Consider the following 19109-nt stretch of genomic DNA (forward strand, 5'->3'; position numbering starts at 1 on the left):
CCTTTGGCTCCATCTTACGATCTCTTTACTCTCATTTGCCGTCGGGCCTTGCTCAATGACCAACAATCGTCGCTCCTTTCCCACTTTTCATGTTCGTAGTCATTCCAACAATCCATAACCCATCTCGAGACATAGAGCCCTCCTTGTGACCCTTGGCCACGCACAGACCCATACAGGAACCAGCCCCAATATGGGGTCCCCTGCAATGACTCATCACCTAGATGACCCAACTCGTTCAGCGCCTTCATCACCTAAATGACCCAACCCTTCACCAAAATAGCCTCACTGACCAAAGAAATTATAAATAGCGCGCCATGGACTTTTGTGAATTGTCAAAATGTCTTTGTACGTTTTGCTCATGTGCTAGCCCTTCACCTCCCGTGCCATTTTGAGAGAAAAAAAAAAGAATAATAAGTTCCTGTTCCTTCTTCTGCACCATATGACACAGCACATATATAGTTATTATTATGGTTATTTTGCCAAAATTAAAATAAGGTTTTAGCTGGGGTTTGAAAGTTCAGCCAGCAATATAACAATTAACAAGTCTAGCCTTCCACGTTAGTGCTCATTGTCAATATGCCATATATTTAAAGCGACCCAATGACTACATGAACTGCATATTTGCATACACATGAAGAAAAATGACTTACGAAGAAGGAAGTTCAAGTCATGCAGTTTACAACCCAGGTATATGTTTAAAGTCTCTTAATACGCTTTACTAACATATATTCTCGTATATGTCCTTCAGATCGATCGATTTGTATCTTTTTCAGATACAAACTTGGATTCAGCCACCAACTATCTTCTTAATCGTGTCCAAAACAAAAATGGTAAAGTTAAATTTTCGCCAATCTACATGGTTCCTGTCAGCCTCCGAAAAGTCAACCCTAGTTCATTCATCCCTCGGGTGGTCTCTGTTGGACCTCTCCACAAAGGGCGTACAAATTTAAAATCCGTGGAAAGCAAGAAACCTGAATATCTGAATGAGCTATTGCATAAGGTAGTTGAAGGTTCCGCACAGGAAACATTGGAGAACTGCGTGAAAAGGGTGCGCGCTAAAATACAAGATATCCGAGATTATTATTTTGGAATGAAGAAACATACCGACGATAAACTTGTTCAAATGATGGTTTTGGATGCTTGTTACATTCTTCGGTTCATTGATAAACTTTCTGTAAAAGGCATTTCGTCATCAGACAACCCGTTGCGTCGCAGGAATATTGCACTAGACCTTGTGTTACTCGAAAACCAAATCCCATATTTTGTTCTAGAAGACCTTTATAACCTCACTGTCCAAAGGTTTCAACCAGGATCCAATCTTACTACCATGATTAAGGTTTTACTAAATTACATTAACCCTTTTGAACAGCCTTTACAAGATGGAAATTTTGGCACAAACACAACTGAGCATTATCACATACTTGGCCTTCTACACAAATTTTACAAACCTTAAGTAAATTTTGAGCTAAAAGTATCAGCAATTCCAACAGCCCGCTCAGCTGTAGAACTGGACGACGTTGGAGTGAAGATTTGACCGAATAAAAGCTTGAACTGGCCAATGGAAATGGAGTTCAAACACTATTCATCCTGGCATAAGCCTACTCTCAAAATGCCTGTTGTGCGTGTTGACAACTTCTTTGAAGTGGTCTTAAGGAATCTGATTGCATACGAACAGTACTCTCCGGTTGATAATTATGTTACATCCTATGCAATGGCCATGCATATGCTAGTTGCTACTCCAGCGGACATTGCCAAGTTGGGAAAATTAGGTGTTTTTGTCAGCCACTTGGGCTCAAACGAAGCGGCCTCGATTATGATAAGCAGCATATGCAAAAATGTCAACTTGCAAGATTTCTACTACATGGAACCATGGGAGAATATGGTTAAGTATTGTGACAGTTACTGGTTTAGAAATGTTGCGGTGTTTAAGGGAACATACATCAATACTCCATGGAAGGCGATTGCTCTACTTGCTGCAGTCATAGTGTTTCTTATTACCGTGTATCAGTTCTTTCGTCAACTAATCACACCATTTGTTTGATCCGGAAACGACAGACTGATATTTCTACCATTTGATCTTTAGTTTATTCTGTTCAGGGCCGGCCCATAGGGGTGGTGGGGTGGTCGACGGCCACAGGCCCGACACCCCGTTAGGCCCGAATTTCTTTATTTTGTTTTAAATATGTTTATTTTAATTAAAAACAATATGTATATTTAGTGTTTAAACCTAATTACATTATCACTAGTTTGGTCTAGTGGCAAAGGGGTATTACTCTCAACCAAAATGTTATTGGTTTCAAGTCTCATTTTAGACATAATTAATCCTACTTTTATACAAAAAAATTTTACACAACCCAAATTATAATAAAGTAAACCTATATATAAATTTAATTATTTAAACCAACAAAATACTCATTTTGACTTAAGGCCCAAAAAAAATTTCGCTTTCGGTCCAAAATTTTTTTTGCTTTCTCGGAGCCGGGCCTCATTCTGTTGTTACATTTTTCTCTTTCACTTTATGTTTCTTTTTCTCTTTTGACAAGCTATATTCATTTCATTTAACCCAATAAACATATTCTATCCTGGAGCTAGCCAGTCATCATGTTCTACGTTTTGTATGTTTCAATCTTAATTACGCTTAGTTGAATTCAACACAATTTGTATGGAATATTTTCACCCTTAAAATATGTATAGTTAATCAATTGTGATGAACATCATGATGAGAAATGTGTTGTGATGGAATGCATCTGCATTTTTAGAGCAACTGACTAGTTTTTAACGCTTTTAAATGGTTACACGTTTGACACATTCTATACATTATAAAACTTTTGTGGTGGTGCATATTTCACGGACCTTTTAATCGTTTAAATAATCAACACCATTTTCTTGCATGTTCTACCCGGCCAGTTTATATGTTTGAACCATTCTTAGACAACAATGTATTTTTTTTAGTTAAAAATATTAAAACTAGCAAGAAGCTAGAATGTAGAATAAATCAAACGTACATCACCAAAGAGAGACACGATAAACAATAATCAAGAGGTTGATGTTGGGCCATTTGTTTTCTGGTTTCATTAATGATAACATTGTCTGTCTTGTTCTAATTTCCCGTTGAAGTGTTCGATTCCACCACTCGTGTTGAAAACAACATGATTATTTACTTGTGGTAAAACACATAATGTTAATTCATAAACTTTTCACTACCACGCCTCCTTAATTAGAGTAGCTAGAGTTTTAAGTGTCATCAATGATGGACACTTTAGGAAAATTCTCACACTAAGGTAAGAAAAGTCGGTTATTAGGGAAAAGTCTTTGAGAAATGAGGTTTTGATGGGCTTTATCAACTAGAAAAATAGATGAAAAGAAAAACACTAATATATACTATGTAGACAATCACTGACGGATAGTTCAAAACAAATCCCACACACACATAAATACATACTATGTCTGATATTGTAACTTTTTGGTGATTAGCCACACAATGGTTGGATCAAATCCCTGGTATATACATATTTTTAAAAGATTTGCATAATCACTCGATAACGAGCAAAAGAGGGACTAACGACCACCTGTTATATGTCTGTAGACTGTTGGTGATTGTGAGGATAAGATTCCAAATGAGATATTTCTCAACAATTTTAGTCGTGGTAGACTAAAAACAGTTGTGACGGCACACAACCCGTTCATATTCGCATGGACCTTTACCGACGGTTACTACTTCGCTGAGCAACCACTGGCGACTGAATTTTTGTATACATATCATAAGAGATTTTATTTTAGGTTACATGGGTGAGTTACAATACTTTTTGGGATTGCAAGTCAAACAAACTAAAACATAAAGTTTTCTACACTAGTCAAAGTATGTTAAAAATCTTCTAGAAAAGCTTAAAATGACTGACTACAAAGCAAGTTCCACACCCTTGAGAAAATGGATCCATTAACACCTAATGAAACAAGTGGAATATGTTGATCAGACCTTGTATACATGCATGATTGGATCACTGATGTATCTAACTGCATCCAGGCCTGATATCATGTATGCCACATGTGTGTGTGCAATATATCAAGCATCACCAAGGGAATCTCACTTAAGTTCCATTAAAAAGATATTTAGATACCTCAAAGGTGCATCCACCTTAGGAATCTGGTATCCATCCAGCACAAAGACCCATATTTTTGGTTTTGTGGATAGTGATTATGCAGGTTATCAAATGAAAAGAAAATCAATAATTGGAGGATGTTGGTTCTTTTGATGAATTCGTATCTTGGCAGAGCAAGAAGCAAAATATTGTTTCTAATTCAACTGCTTAAGCAGAGTATATTGCAGCTGCAAGTTGTACTGCACAAATCCTCTGGCTACAAAACCAATTACTGGATCATGGAATCACATCTTTAAAAACTCCATTAAAATTGGATTGTGAAGCTGCTTTGAACATCATAAAAAATCCAGTTCAGCATTCAAAGACAAAACACATTGAAATCAGAAAACACTTCATAAGGAATTGTTATGAAAAAGGTTTGATTTCAATTGAACATGTATCATCTGAAAATCAGTTGGCTGATGTGTTTACAAAAGCACTTGATTCAACATATTTTTGAAAACTGATTCCCAGGTTGGGAATGTTATATTTTGTATAATCATTTTTACAAAGTCAAAACAGTTGTTTTACAACCGATTTTTGACAATAAAAATGTTTTCAGACAACTGTTTGTATATCCTTTGATTTCTAAACAATGGAAAACTATTGTTTTTAAAAATACTGATCAACAATTGATCAATGATTTCAAAAGTATTGTTTTTATAAACAGTTGTTGGGAAAAATAATGAAAAGAATTGTTTCAATACAAAATTATATCCAAACTACTAATAAAAATCAGTATTTTCAAAAAGACTTATCAGTTTTTTTAATGTACTGATCAAATACAAATAACATTTGTTTCATTACATCAACAGTTGTTTTGAGAATATAGTTATTGTTTCAATAAAACAGTTTCTCTCGAAGCTGCCCTAACACGGCTCAAACAGCAAAATCACTCGCATCGTACATGATCTCAAACGGAAGAGCCAAATCAAGAGAAACAAGAATATGAGCACTCACTAACCTCTCCTTAATCAAATCAAAGGCCCTCAAACACTCCTCACTAAAATCGAACGACATATCTTTCCCTAGAAGTTGAGTCATCAGACGGGAGATTTTCGAGAAATGTTTAATGGATCGGCTGAAGAACCCCGCGTGACCTAAGAAACTACGAATAGACTTCACAAGTGGGAGGTGGAAGTTTAGAAATGGTGTCTACCTTGGCTCGATCGACCTCAATCCCCGCACTAGAAATTTTATGACCTAAAACAATACTATCTCGAACCATAAAATGACATTTTCCCAATTAAGCAAAAGGTTCGTCTCTTCACATCTAGCGAGCCCTTAATCTAAGTTACGCAGACAGTCATCGATGGAATTCCCAAATACGGAAAAATCATCCATAAAGACTTCCATGAAATCCTCAATTAACTCGTGGAATATGGCCCCATGCACCGCTGAAATATGGGTGGTGCGTTACATAATCTGAATGGCATGCGTTGATACCCGAATGTGCCAAAGGGACATGTAAAGTGGTGTTATCTTGATAACCCGGGGCAACGGGGATATGGAAATAACAGAAAAATCCGTCAAGAAAATAATAGAACTATTGTCCTGACAAAAGCTCAAGCATCTGGTCGATGAACGGAAGTGGTAAATGGTCCTTCTGTGTGGCCTCGTTAAGTCTGTGGTAGTCTATGCATACTCGCCACCCTGTTACAGTCTGTTTTGTTATGAGCTCATTCTTTTAGTTCATTATAACTGTCATACCACCCTTTTTAGGGACCACCTAGACCGGAATAACCTATGCCTGGTCGGAGATCAGAAAAAACAAACCAGGATTGAGTAACTTAATAACCTCCTTCCTGACAACCTCCTGCATGTTTGGGTTCAAATCCCACACACATAAATATATACTGTCTGGTATTGTAACTTTTTAGTCATTAGCCACACAATGATTGGATCAAATCCATATATACGTATTTTTAAAAGATGGCATAATCACTTGATAACGAGCAAACGAGCGGATTAACGACCACATCATATATGTCTGCAGACTATTGGTGATTGTGAAGGTAAGATTCCAGATGAGATATTTGTCAAAATTTTTAGTCATTGTAAACTAAAAACAATTGTGATGGCACAAAGCACGTCAATTTTCACATGGACCTTTATCGACGGCAACTACTTAACTGAGCAACCACTGACGACTAAATACTTCTACACATATCATAAGAGATTTTTTTTTTGTTTTTTTAGGTTACATAAATAGGTTATTTTTATTTTAAAGCATATATAAATTTTATATTTATCTAAATTTTAGGTACATGATGATAGAAAAATAGAAATATATGTTTTTGTATATTAATTAACACATTTTGCCTCGCATTCGCTTTTGCGCGTTTCGCCTAGGCTTAGGTCCCTGTCAATTTCTTCACCTCGCGCTTTTTTAATCCAAAACTAGTGATAGATTACGTCGCTTAAGGTCCTCTACTTTGCATTGTCTTTTCTCATATAAGGACATGGTAAAATTTCAAGTTTATAAATGACAAACTAATCACCTTGTTTATTGCTTCCATAATACATGGAAGTGGTGATCACTCTAAATGGTGAAGAGCATGTGTGAATGGAGGATGAGTGCACTTTACTCATATAGTTGTGAGCATCTTATGAGTCGTCTTTTCTAGTTTTGTCGCGGTTAGAAGGGTTGCTACAAATTAATGTATTTTTTATTTTTAAAACACATTGTTGATTTTTAGCGGCTTTTATTTTGTCCTAGAAAATAATAAGGGTTTGTTTGGTATGGGGTAATGGAATAGGCGATAGAATAGAATGAGCGAGGGAATGGAATGGACGAGCTAATGGAATTGATCATTACCATTTCATTGACATGTTTGGTTACCATGTGGGAATGACATGAATTATTAACTTTTTATTTTTTGGTAAGCTAGAAAAGTCGTAATAAAATAAAAATAGTAGTAAGTGGCGGTAGGATGGTGGTAGTGGGCGGCGAACAGTAATGGTGGTGGTGGCAGGTGGTGGTGATAATTCAAAATAAACTAACCCCCATGACTTTTTAAAACACCATAACTTTTTCGCACGTTAATATTTTTTTTAAAAAAATTGCATCATAAAAGCGATCATTTTATTCTCTTTAATATGAGTATCATATTGTTATACTTCTTTAACTTTAAAAAATTTACATATTTTGTGAATATTGGTTAGGATCGATAACAAGTCGAGTCAGGCAAGCCCAGGTCATGTGTAAAACCAAATTAGGGTCGAAACGATTCGATGCAAAAAAGGGCTAATTTAGTCCGTTTCATGTTGGTACGGTTTTGAGTCGAAAGGGTCAAGTCAAAATAGATTTCGGATTAAAATGGTGCACCGCGCGGGCACCCAACTAGTTTTATTAAAAGCTTCAGCTACACTACCAAACACCTAAATATTTCTAAAAAACTACAACTAACAGCTACCAGCTACAGCTTCTAGCCACCAGCTTTCAGCTACCAGCTAGTTTTTCCAAACATACCCTAAAGCTTAAAACTTTTACTAGTAGTGTTTAGAAAGAGCTACAAGCTTTTAGCATTTTAATTTACTTAAATAACCTTCTAAAATAAATACATTTACTAGTATTGTTTTTAGCTATGCTCATTTTAGTAATTTTATACATTTATTAAAATTTCCAGCTACTCTGCCAAACATATAAATATATCTAAAAAGCTACAGCTTCAAGCCACCAGCCACCAGCTTCCAGCTACCAGCTTCAAACTACCAGCCATCAGCTTCTAGCTACAGCTACCAGCTAGTTTTGCCAAACTGACAGGATGCTTTTAGGATCTTTAAGCTTCAAGCTTTTAAGGAAAAACTCTATAACAAAGTGAAAATATCGGGTTAAATTTATCAAGTTTCCAAAGTTAAGGGACCAAAAATGTCAAATTCCAAACCTTAGGGACTAAATTGAAAATTCTGGTTTTCCTGACCCATCGCGATACGCGATGGATCAGAAGGAAAACCCATCGCGTATCGTGATGGGTTGTCTGACACAGAGGCACGTGTCGTGCCACGTGTCAACATGTGGCACAACGGTCGCCACGTGTCACCACGTGGCAGCACGTCCGCCATGTCTCGCCACGTGGCGCAACGTCTGCCACGTGTGTATACGTGGTGACTTGTGGAGCCTACGTCGCGATACGCGACGGGCTCAGCCAAAGGGCCATCGCGTATCGCGATGGGCCCCTTGACTTTGTCTATAAATAGCAAGGTTGGGATTTCACTCTTGCACACTAAATCAGCTCTCCTCTCTCTCACTAAAACATCTCTCTAGCCTATTACATTATACCTCGAAGTTCGTGCCAACTCTCAATCATTACCTCGTTAAGCGTGCCACGATTCCTCGATTTCCGTGCCCATTACTTTGATATTCGTGCCACCTCCCGACGACGTTTAAGGCAAGAAGGTGTCATTAGTGTGACGTCCCGACGATCATCTAAAAGTACGTGCCGCGAAATTTTGGTGTCTCGATAAGCGTACCAAGGAAAGTAGGGATCAACGACTCTTGGGAAACGAAGCGGCATTGCGGTGCTGCTCGAGTGTAGGGTTTTTAAGCCAAGCAAAGGTAGGCATAATGTTTGAATAAAATAATAATAAAATATTATAAATACTTAAAACCCTAAGTCGAGGTTATACTCGATACCTCAATAAAATAAAAGAAAATATAACAAAGAAAAGAAATGTTAGAATTATGAATATATATATATATATCAATGTGATTATATTATATGTGATTCTTTGTTATGAAAATATTATTTAAATAATAATAACTATTATTAAATAATAAAGAAAAGAAAAGAATACGTTTCTTAGAAAAGAAGGAACGTGGGGTTTTATGTAAAATAAACTAAAGGTTTATAATATTACTTTTTAACTAAAGGTTTTAAAGTAAAAGAGATTTTGAACTAAAGGTTCATCGAGGTAAATAAGACTAAAGGTCTTAAGCCGGATTGTATATCCTACTACCAAATAGTTATACTCTTACTATAGGTGCAAGATAGCAACGGGAAAGACCCTTGGACGGTGTTTGAAGCTGATCCAAATCAAAAAGGTGAATACGCTCCAACTTTTACAAACATGTTTCAAACGAGTCTAACATGTTAAATGAAAAAGTTTAAATGAGACTAAGTGTTTCTAAAACATTTAAAAACAAGGGTATAAACACTAGCCTCAGGCTATCGTGTATGTTTGTTTGGATCCTTACATATGTGATGGGCACATCACACCTGGTCACAATTACGCTCGCCTGCGGGGAGTATGACCTTGTGTATACGTATAGGCACTCAACTAGTCGAACGATGCGGCGTTTGCTGGGGGAACCGAGTGTACAGACTTGAGTTAATGAATTGTGTTGTTTTAACTAGATTATTCCTAAGCCACGATGGACCGAGACCTACGTAGTCTCGAGGGGTGATCAAGTAAAGAAAATATTTTTAGCGTCAGCATATTCACCAGCATTCGTTGTTGACGTATTTTCTTAACATTTTGCAGGTGATCAAGGTTAGGGTTTCGAATAACGAAGTGCTCAAGATATCCGATGGCTTGGATCTTTTTGATAAACTTAATATATTGTAAATGGTGGTTTTGTAAAACTTAAACAAGTAATCTTTCAAACGCTAAACGGGAAACTTTTAAATCCCGTCTTTTGTATGTAAATATTTATATTTAAATCCACGTGTTTTTAAGACTTCCGCTATTAAACCGTAACTCTGATTTAATTACAATTATGATACCAACATATGTGTCATACGCCTGGGCCGTGGTTTGGGGTGTGGCAAGTGTTGGTATCAGAGCCATCGATCTTAGCGAATTAGGTATTACAAGATAATACATAAGCTTCGATCCAAGCATAGGAAAAATATTTTCTATTATTTGTTTATTTGAATAGGGATAAGATAGGTTGGTAACATTTTCTTTCCCTCCTCATTCTAAACCACCCAACTTAGATGTCTTTCAAAAAATTAATGGAGAGTTATGATCGTGAAGTAAGGAGAGTTGGAGTCTACTACTCATTTCCAAAAGACAACATGAGTGAGGACTACTGTGAGGCATTCTTCAATCCAGACGTAGAACATGATTTAACCAAACCATTTCAATATCCAGGTACAGAACAAAGTCCAATTAGCCTTCCCGATGACACTCCAAATCAAGCGTATCAAGCACCAAGACACTCAAGCTACCACCCATCAAGCTTACCCATGTACCAACCATCAGAAGTTCCGACGTATCACCCTTCCGAGGTTCCCACATATCAACCATCTAATGTCCCGCCGTACTATCCATCTGGTGTTCCGACATACCTACCACCAAATCCTCACCCTTCATACACCTTTCTTTCCAATCGACCAATCAAGGAAGAACCAAGATCTCCCTCATCGGATTGGATGCGATGCCACTCAGATCAACGAAGATGGCATACCGGAACCTCTACCATGGATTCTGTTAACTCCCGTCCCAACAAACAAGGACCATCTGCAAACCTAAAATGAGGGTGATGATGTCATACGAGAACTTTCGCATGCCCGCGATATCAAAAGAAACTGCCCATTTAATGGATGAAGTGGAGCTGGAGGAAAAGGACCCGGAAGAAGAAGAAACGGAAGAAGATTCGGAGGAGGAATACCCCGACAATCCTAATGAAGTGACAACACCGATGGAAGAACCATTCTCTCACCAAAATCTAAGTTATGGTTCTGTTGATCCCTACATGAAATTTCTCCAAGGACTCATAGGCAAAGCGTCATCAAGCTTCCCACTGTATCAAGGCAAGATCCCATCAATTGAAGACCAAGCGAATGAAATCCGGGAGCAGAACAAGGCTGCCGAAGCTTTCTTCAATTATCAGTCCGATGTGACCGCATCTCCATATCCGGACCCGAAGAACCATTTCGATGTAGTCATGATGGGGTACTGTGATCCGCCACCCCGTTACGGATATCCCAATGAAATACCTCGGTCACGAGGAGCATCTAGATCGAGCCTTGCATGAGACGGATGACCTTAGAAAGAAGATAGCTGTGGATGGGAAGAAAAAGAAGAAGATAGGAGAGACGCTTCTTCGGAAATGTAACAAGTTGACCAAGGTGGTTAAGAAGTTCATGAAAGATTGAAGAAATGAAGACGAGAATGGAATGTAGTTTGGTTGTAAAGTGTATGTGTTAATGTAATCTATAGGTTATGTAAAATATGTTTAAATAAGGATAGGTACATATATATATATATATATATATATATATATATGAATGTTGTAATAATGAATATATATGTATCATGTTATGATATATAATATATATATATATAGAATAAATAAAATGTGTGTTTAAGAGAAGAATTTGTTAAATTTTAGATATAAAGAAAAATATTGAAAAGAAAAGATAATGTCTCAATCAAGTAATAATTATGAAAATTTTCGAAAAGAAGAAGAGATAAGAAAAGAAAAAGGGGGAAATCCCGAGAAAGAACAAGAAGAAAATATTCCCGAAAAATACATGAATCAAATTCAACGAATGATCAAAGAAGCGGCTAGGAATGAATCCGAGGCTAGATCTCAATCTAGGCAAACTAAACGTTCACAATCCGTTAACCTTTCTCAAAAATCCGTTAAGTCTCGTCCTAAACCATCTCGTGTTGAGGAGAGTGTTCACGAATCAAATGCCGATGGTGGAATCCGTCATGAGTTTAAGAAGTTGAATATTGGAGGCAGTTCGTTTAAAGATTTTAAGTATTTTGGGCCGAAGGAATTTCATGGAGATAAGGGAGCTATCACGACTGTTAGATGGCTCGAGGAGATGGAATCGATGGTCATCATAAGTAAGTGTTCGAATCAAGAGATGATACAATACTCCGCTCAGATGTTCAGAGGTGAAGCATTGGAATGGTGGAACACGCTAATATTAAGAAAAGGACGTCAAGTACTGTATGACCTTAAATGGGAAGAATTCAAAGCAATGTTGATGGCGAAATTTTGTCCAATGCACGAAACCGACCAAATCCAAACTAAGTTTCTTAATCATAAGGTCGTAGGGACAAATCTTCGAGAGTACAACACAAAGTTCCATGAGTACTGTCGCCTGGTTCTCCAGCTGGTTAACCCTGAGTCCAGCAAAGTCACACGATATATATGGGGATTACCGCGGGAAATCCGCGATATGGTGAGGTCTCATCTTCCTCAAACGGCCGAATCCGCAATGGAGTTAGCTGGATATCTGATGGGCGGCCTTGTCCGCAACAAAGAGGAAGACAAGAAAGTGGCAACAACCAACAACCAAGGAAGAACTAGTGGAAGCACCCATTTTAAAGGCAAGGGTGCAAATCACAGCCGGACCGGATTTAATTCAAACGCACCATTTTGTAAGATTTGCAGAAAGCGCCACCGAGGGCAATGCCGACACATTTCATCAACCGTCTGTGAATCTTGTCAAAGACCTGGCCATGCAACTGTTGATTGCTGGAAGAAGAAATGACGTGTTATAACTGCAAAAATATGGGGCATCTAAGCTTTGAATTCCCGAAGAACAAACCCGTGACTGGTGGTGTGGGTGGAAGTGGCCAAAACAAAAAGGGAAATGCAAGAGTCTTCGTCCTTGACACGAAAAAGGCCGCTGACATGCCGGAAACCATCACCGGTACGTTTCTACTCAACGACACCTATGCTAGAGTTTTGTTTGATTCGGGTGCGAATTTAAGTTTTATAGATTATAGCTTTTGTAGTCTATTAAACGAACCTTTAACAAAGTTAAATAAAACTCTAAGCGTCGAGACTGCTAGCGGCGAAATAGTCAAAATCATCGAAGCCCTTGAAAACAGAAAAATTCTGTTAGCTGGTTATATTCTGCCTATTCAACTTCTACCAATGACCCTTGCTGGTTTTGACATTGTACTTGGTAAGGATTGGTTATCCAACAACCATGCACGTATCATTTTCAATAGCAAAACTATCGAACTTCAAGCCCCTGATAAACGAACCATTCGAATCGAAGGGGACAAAGACGCTGGCCAAGTTAGCATAATTTCCATGATTATGGCTAACAAATGTTTGAATCAAGGATGCTTAGCATTCATGGCCTACATCACTGAAGAATCCAAATCGAAGGAGATAAAGGACGTACCTATAGTCTCCGACTTTTCTAATGTCTTTCCTGATGAACTTCCTGGAATTCCTCCCGGTCGTGAAGTAGAATTTAGGATTGATCTTATCCCCGGTACTGCTCCGATCGCCAAAGCTCCGTATCGTTTAGCGCCGACTGAAATGAAGGAACTAAAGAAACAACTTGACGAACTACTTGAAAAAGGATTCATTCGACTGAGTTCATCACCATGGGGAGCGCCGATACTTTTCGTCAAGAAGAAGGATGGATCCATGAGGATGTTTATCGACTATCGAGAATTGAACAAAGTCACAATCAAGAACCGTTATCCACTCCCTCGAATCGATGATCTTTTTGACCAACTCCATGGTGCAAGTTTCTTTTCAAAAATTGACCTTCGTTCTGGTTACCATCAACTCAAAGTCCAATCCGAGGGCATCCCGATAACAGCGTTCCGAACAAGGTATGGACATTATGAGTTCACAGTTATGCCGTTTGGACTTACTAATGCTCCAGTTGCGTTCATGGATATGATGAATCGAATCTGCAAACCTTACTTAGATAAATTTGTTATCGTATTCATCGACGACATACTTATTTACTCTAAGTCTAAGGTTGATCATGAAATTCACCTTCGAACCCTACTTGAAATTCTTAGAACTGAGAAGTTGTACGCCAATTTCTCAAAATGTGAGTTGTGGTTGCACGAGGTGCAATTTCTTGGTCACATCGTCAACGTCAACGGTATTCAAGTCGATCCCGCTAAGATTGAAGATATCTCTAAGTTGGAGATCCCAAAATTGCCAACCGAGATCCGAAGTTTCTTAAGATTGGCCGGCTATTACCGTAGGTTCATTGAAAATTTCTCTCTTATAGTCGTTCCCCTAACTTCTTTGACTCGTAAAAATATCAAGTAAGAATGGGGAGCAAAACAACAAGAGGCATTCGATATACTTAAACAAACCCAAGCACCTATACTGGCCTTGCCTGAAGGTACTGAGGATTTTGTAGTCTTTAGCGACGCATCTCATTCTGGTTTGGGATGCGTACTAATGCAACGAAAGAAAGTAATCGCTTATGCCTCTCGTCAGCTCAAGGTGCACGAAAAGAACTACACAACTCACGATCTAGAGTTAGGCGCCATAATCTTTGCATTAAAGATATGGAGGCACTATCTCTATGGAGTAAGATTTATCGTGTATACTGATCATAAAAGTTTAAAGCACATCTTCGATCAAAAAGAGCTTAACATGCGCCAACGACGATGGATGGAAACTCTCAATGACTATGACTGCGAAATCGTTTATCATGAAGGCAAAGCCAACGTTGTGGCCGATGCCTTAAGTCGTAAGGAGCATGAAAAGCCAAAAAGAGTCTGAGCATTGAGGTTAGAACTTCAAATCGATCTCATAGAAGAAATCAAATCCGCCCAAACTCAAGCGATCAATGAAAACAAGATTTCCGACGAAACACGCAACGACACCATTGACTCGCTGGTCAAAGGTGACGATGGTATCCTTAGAATGGGAAACCGGATTTGGGTACCAATCGTTGGGGATTTGCGTGAAAAGATAATGAATGAAGCTCATAAGTCCAAGTACATGATGCACCCCGGTAGTGACAAAATGTACCAGAACCTCAAACCTAACTATTGGTGGAATGGGATGAAAAATGACATCGCTTCGCATGTGGCGAAATGTTTAACTTGTTTGAAAGTCAAGGCTTTCGGGATTGCTTCAGCAACCCAAACTTCCCGTTTGGAAGTGGGAGTTAATAACCATGGATTTCATCACCAAACTCCTGAAAACGACTCAACAACACAATGCAATTTGGGTTATTGCGGATCGATTAACAAAATCCGCACACTTTATACCCATCAATGAATCACATTCAATGGATAGATTAGCGCGTATCTATGTGAACAACATCGTTGTTTTGCATGGAGTACCGCTATCTACAATCTCTTATCAAGACAGCCATTTTACGTCTCACTTTTGGAAAAGCTTCCAACAAGCGTTAGGCACCAAGCTAAACCTTAGCACCGCCTATCATCCACAAACCGATGGGCAAAGAGAAAGGACAGTTCAAACGTGGAAGATATGTTCCGCGCTTGTGTGATAGACTTAGGTGGAAGTTGGGATGACCACTTGCCCCTAATGGAATTTTCATATAACAATAGTTTTCACACGAGTATTCAAGCCGCACCATTCGAGACGTTATATGGTCGAAAATGTAGAATGCCTGTGTGCTGGTCTGAAACTGGAGACAATCAATTGTCTGGACCCGAGATAGTCCAAGAAACCACCGACAAAGTTCTTCAAATCCGTGAACGACTTAAGACAGCACGTGACCGCCAACAGAGTTACGCCGACGTCCGTCGTAAGCCGTTGGAATTTAATGTTGGTGACAAAGTTCTATTGAAAGTCTAGCCATGGAGAGGCGTCGTTCGCTTCGGAAAGAAAGGAAAGCTTAGTCCTCGATTTGTTGGACCCTTCGAGGTACTTGAACGAATTGGAACTGTTGCATACCGTTTGCGACTGCCCGAGGAAATTCAAGGGATACACGACGTTTTCCATATCTCGAACATGCGAAAGTGTTTAGCCGATGAATCTCTATCCATGCCACTAAAATGTGTTGAAATTAATGAAAATTTAAAATTTGTTGAAAGGCCAATTCAAATAGAAGATTCGAAAACAAAGAAATTAAAAAGACGACCATTGAAAATCGTAAAGGTAAAATGGGACTCACGAAGAGGGCCCGAGTATACATGGGAACTCGAATCCGAAATGAAGAAGAAATACCCCCATCTATTCTAAAGAAGAAATCTCGAGGACGAGATTTATTTCAACGTGGGGAGGATGTAACATAATGAAAATATCGAGTTAAATTTATCAAGTTTCCAGAGTTAAGGGACCAAAAATGTCAAAATCCAAACCTTAGGGACTAAATTGAAAATTCTTGTTTTCCTGACCCATCGCGTAGAAGGAAAACCCATCGCGCATCGCGATGGGTTGTCTGACACAGAGGCACGTGTCGTGCCACATGTCAACATGTGGCACAACGGTCGCCACGTGTCGCCACGTGGCAGGTCTATGTGGTGACTCGGGGAGCCTAAGTCGCGATACGCGACGGGCTCAGCCAAAGGGCCATCGCGTATCTCGATGGGCCCCTTGACTTTGTCTATAAATAGCAAAGTCGGGATTTCACTCTTGCACACCAAATCAGCTCTCCTCTCTCTCACTAAAACATCTCTCTAGCCTATTAAATCATACCTTGAAGTTCGTGCCAACTCTCAATCATTACCTCGTTAAGCGTGCCTCGATTCCTCGATTTCCGTGCCCATTACTTTGTTAATCGTGCCACCTCCTGACGACATTTAAGGCAAGACGGTTCATTAGTGTGACATCCCGACGATCATCTCAAAGTACGTGCCATGAAGTGTTGGTGTCTCGTTAAGCGTACCAAGGAAAGTAGGGATCAACGACTCTTGGGAAACGAAGCGGCGTTGCGGTGCTGCTCGAGTGTAGGGTTTTTAAGCCAAGCAAAGGTAGGCATAATGTCTGAATAAAATAATAATAAAATATTATAAAGACTTAAAACCCTAAGTCGAGGTTATACTCGATACCTCGATAAAATAAAAGAAAATATAACAAAGAAAAGAAATGTTAGAATTATGAATATATATATATATATATATCAATGTGATTATATTATATGTGATTCTTTGTTATGAAAATATTATTTAAATAATAATAACTATTATTAAATAATAAAGAAAAGAAAAGAATATGTTTCTTAGAAAAGAATGAACGTAGGGTTTTATGTAAAATAAACTAAAGGTTTATAATATTACTTTTTAACTAAAGGTTTTAAAGTAAAAGAGATTTTGAACTAAAGGTTCATCGAGGTAAATAAGACTAAAGGTCTTAAGCCGGATTGTATATCCGACTAACAAATGGTTATGCTCGTACTATAGGTGCGAGATAGCAACGGGAAAGACCCTCGGACAGTGTTTGAAGCCGATCCAAATCAAAAAGGTGAATACGCCCCAACTTTTTCAAACTTGTTTTCAAACGAGTCTAACATGTTAAATGAAAAGGTTTACATGAGACTAAGTGTCTCTAAAACATTTATAAACAAGGGTATAAAACACTGGCCTCAGGCTATCGTGTATGTTTGTTTGGATCCTTAAATATGTGATGGGCACATCACACCTGGTCACAATTACGCTCGCCTGCGGGGAGTATGACCTTGTGTGTACGTATAGGCACTCAACTAATCGAACGTTGCGGTGTTTGCTGGGGGAACCGAGTGTAGTGACTTAAGTTTATGAATTGTATTGTTTTAACTTGATTATTCCTAAGCCGCGATGGGCCGAGACCTATGTAGTCTTGAGGGGTGATCAAGTGAAGAAAATATTTTTAGCGTCAGCATATTCACCAGCATTCGTTGCTGACGTATTTTCTTAACATTTTGCAGGTGATCAAGGTTAGGGTTTCGAGTAACGAAGTGCTCAAGATATCCGATGGCTCGGATCTTTTTGATAAACTTAATTTATTGTAAATGGTGGTTTTGTAAAACTTAAACAAGTAATATTTCAAACGCTAAACGGGAAACTTTTAAATCCCGTCTTTTGTATGTAAATATTTATATTTAAATCCACATGTTTTTAAGACTTCCGCTATTAAACCGTAACTCTGATTTAATTACAATTATGGTACCAACATATGTGTCATACGCCTAGGCCGTGGTTTGGGGTGTGACAAGCTCATACTCAATTAAAAGTCTTGTTTGGTTCAAGGAGCTTGAAGCTTTTTGGTCATAAGAAAAAACTTAAAGCTTCTACTAGTAGCGTTTAAAAAGAGATACAAGCTTTTAGTATTTTAATTTACTTAAATAACCTTTCAAAATAAATACATTTACTATTATTGTTTTTAGTTATGCACATTTTATTAATTTTATACATTTTATTAAAAGTTCCAGTTATTATGTCAAACATTTAAATATATTTAAAAAGCTACATCTAGTAGCTAATTTTGCCAAGCATACTCTACATCAATAATAACAGATCTTTTAGCCAATCTACAAAACATATTCTAACTTTTGAATATTTACTACAATTAAAAAACAATTGACAATTTCATCCATAATAAAATCACGCTTTTTTAATCCCGAAGAGAATACCTTTTTGTTCTATTCCACTGAAGCACCATCAACGAAGTCAAGATAACTGCTTCGACGATTTTTTTTTCTTTACCAAATCTCGAGTCGTCAATCCAACCAACTAAATCCGACTGAAGAGGTAGGTCCCAGCAGAGCCCAGTTGGACCCGCAAGACTCACCTAAAAGAGGGACGTCTGCGCAGAAACCAACTGGACCCGCAGGACCAACCATGCTCAGAGACGTGACGTCCTTACGCGCAGTACGCAAGCTGTTCCCGCAGGAAATGCCTCCCAATGGTGAAGAACTCCGCCTGTTCCCGCAGCTTCGGATACAAGCCATCAGGGAAGGCCACCCGCGCAGCAAGGCTACACGCACAAGGCACTTAGCTCTCAATCACTCAGTGTCACCTGAAGGAATGAGCAAAGCCGGGAACAATCCCGCACAAGGGCGGGAGGGGGAATACTCCCGCCCAAATAAGCCAGTCCGTACGATACGGGAAGATCTTCTGTACTGTACCTGACGAGGTATGGGCAAAAGATCTGACTAAAGATACGACAGCTTATTGACAACAGTATGGCGAGCAGCATGCTCCTGTACTGTATGTCACTATTAGCCGCTGCCTACTCACCAACTACTGCCAAACCACGTGCATAGCCGGCAGTTGGTGGAAAAGGAATAGTACACAGCAGGCCTGGTCACTATCAGCCGCTGCCTACCCACCAACTAC

At 38.7% G+C, this 19109-nt stretch overlaps 1 pseudogene; it reads left to right on the top strand.

The window, feature by feature from the left end:
- The first annotated feature begins 531 nt into the window (after positions 1-531).
- Positions 532-2041, top strand: LOC143589277 (UPF0481 protein At3g47200-like; annotated as a pseudogene).
- The last annotated feature ends 17068 nt before the right edge of the window (positions 2042-19109 follow it).

The sequence above is a fragment of the Bidens hawaiensis genome, unplaced genomic scaffold, assembly GCF_021521415.1.
Source record: "Bidens hawaiensis isolate Kalapana, Puna unplaced genomic scaffold, B.hawaiensis_p1.1 tig00037305_1, whole genome shotgun sequence".
NCBI lineage: Eukaryota > Viridiplantae > Streptophyta > Magnoliopsida > Asterales > Asteraceae > Bidens > Bidens hawaiensis.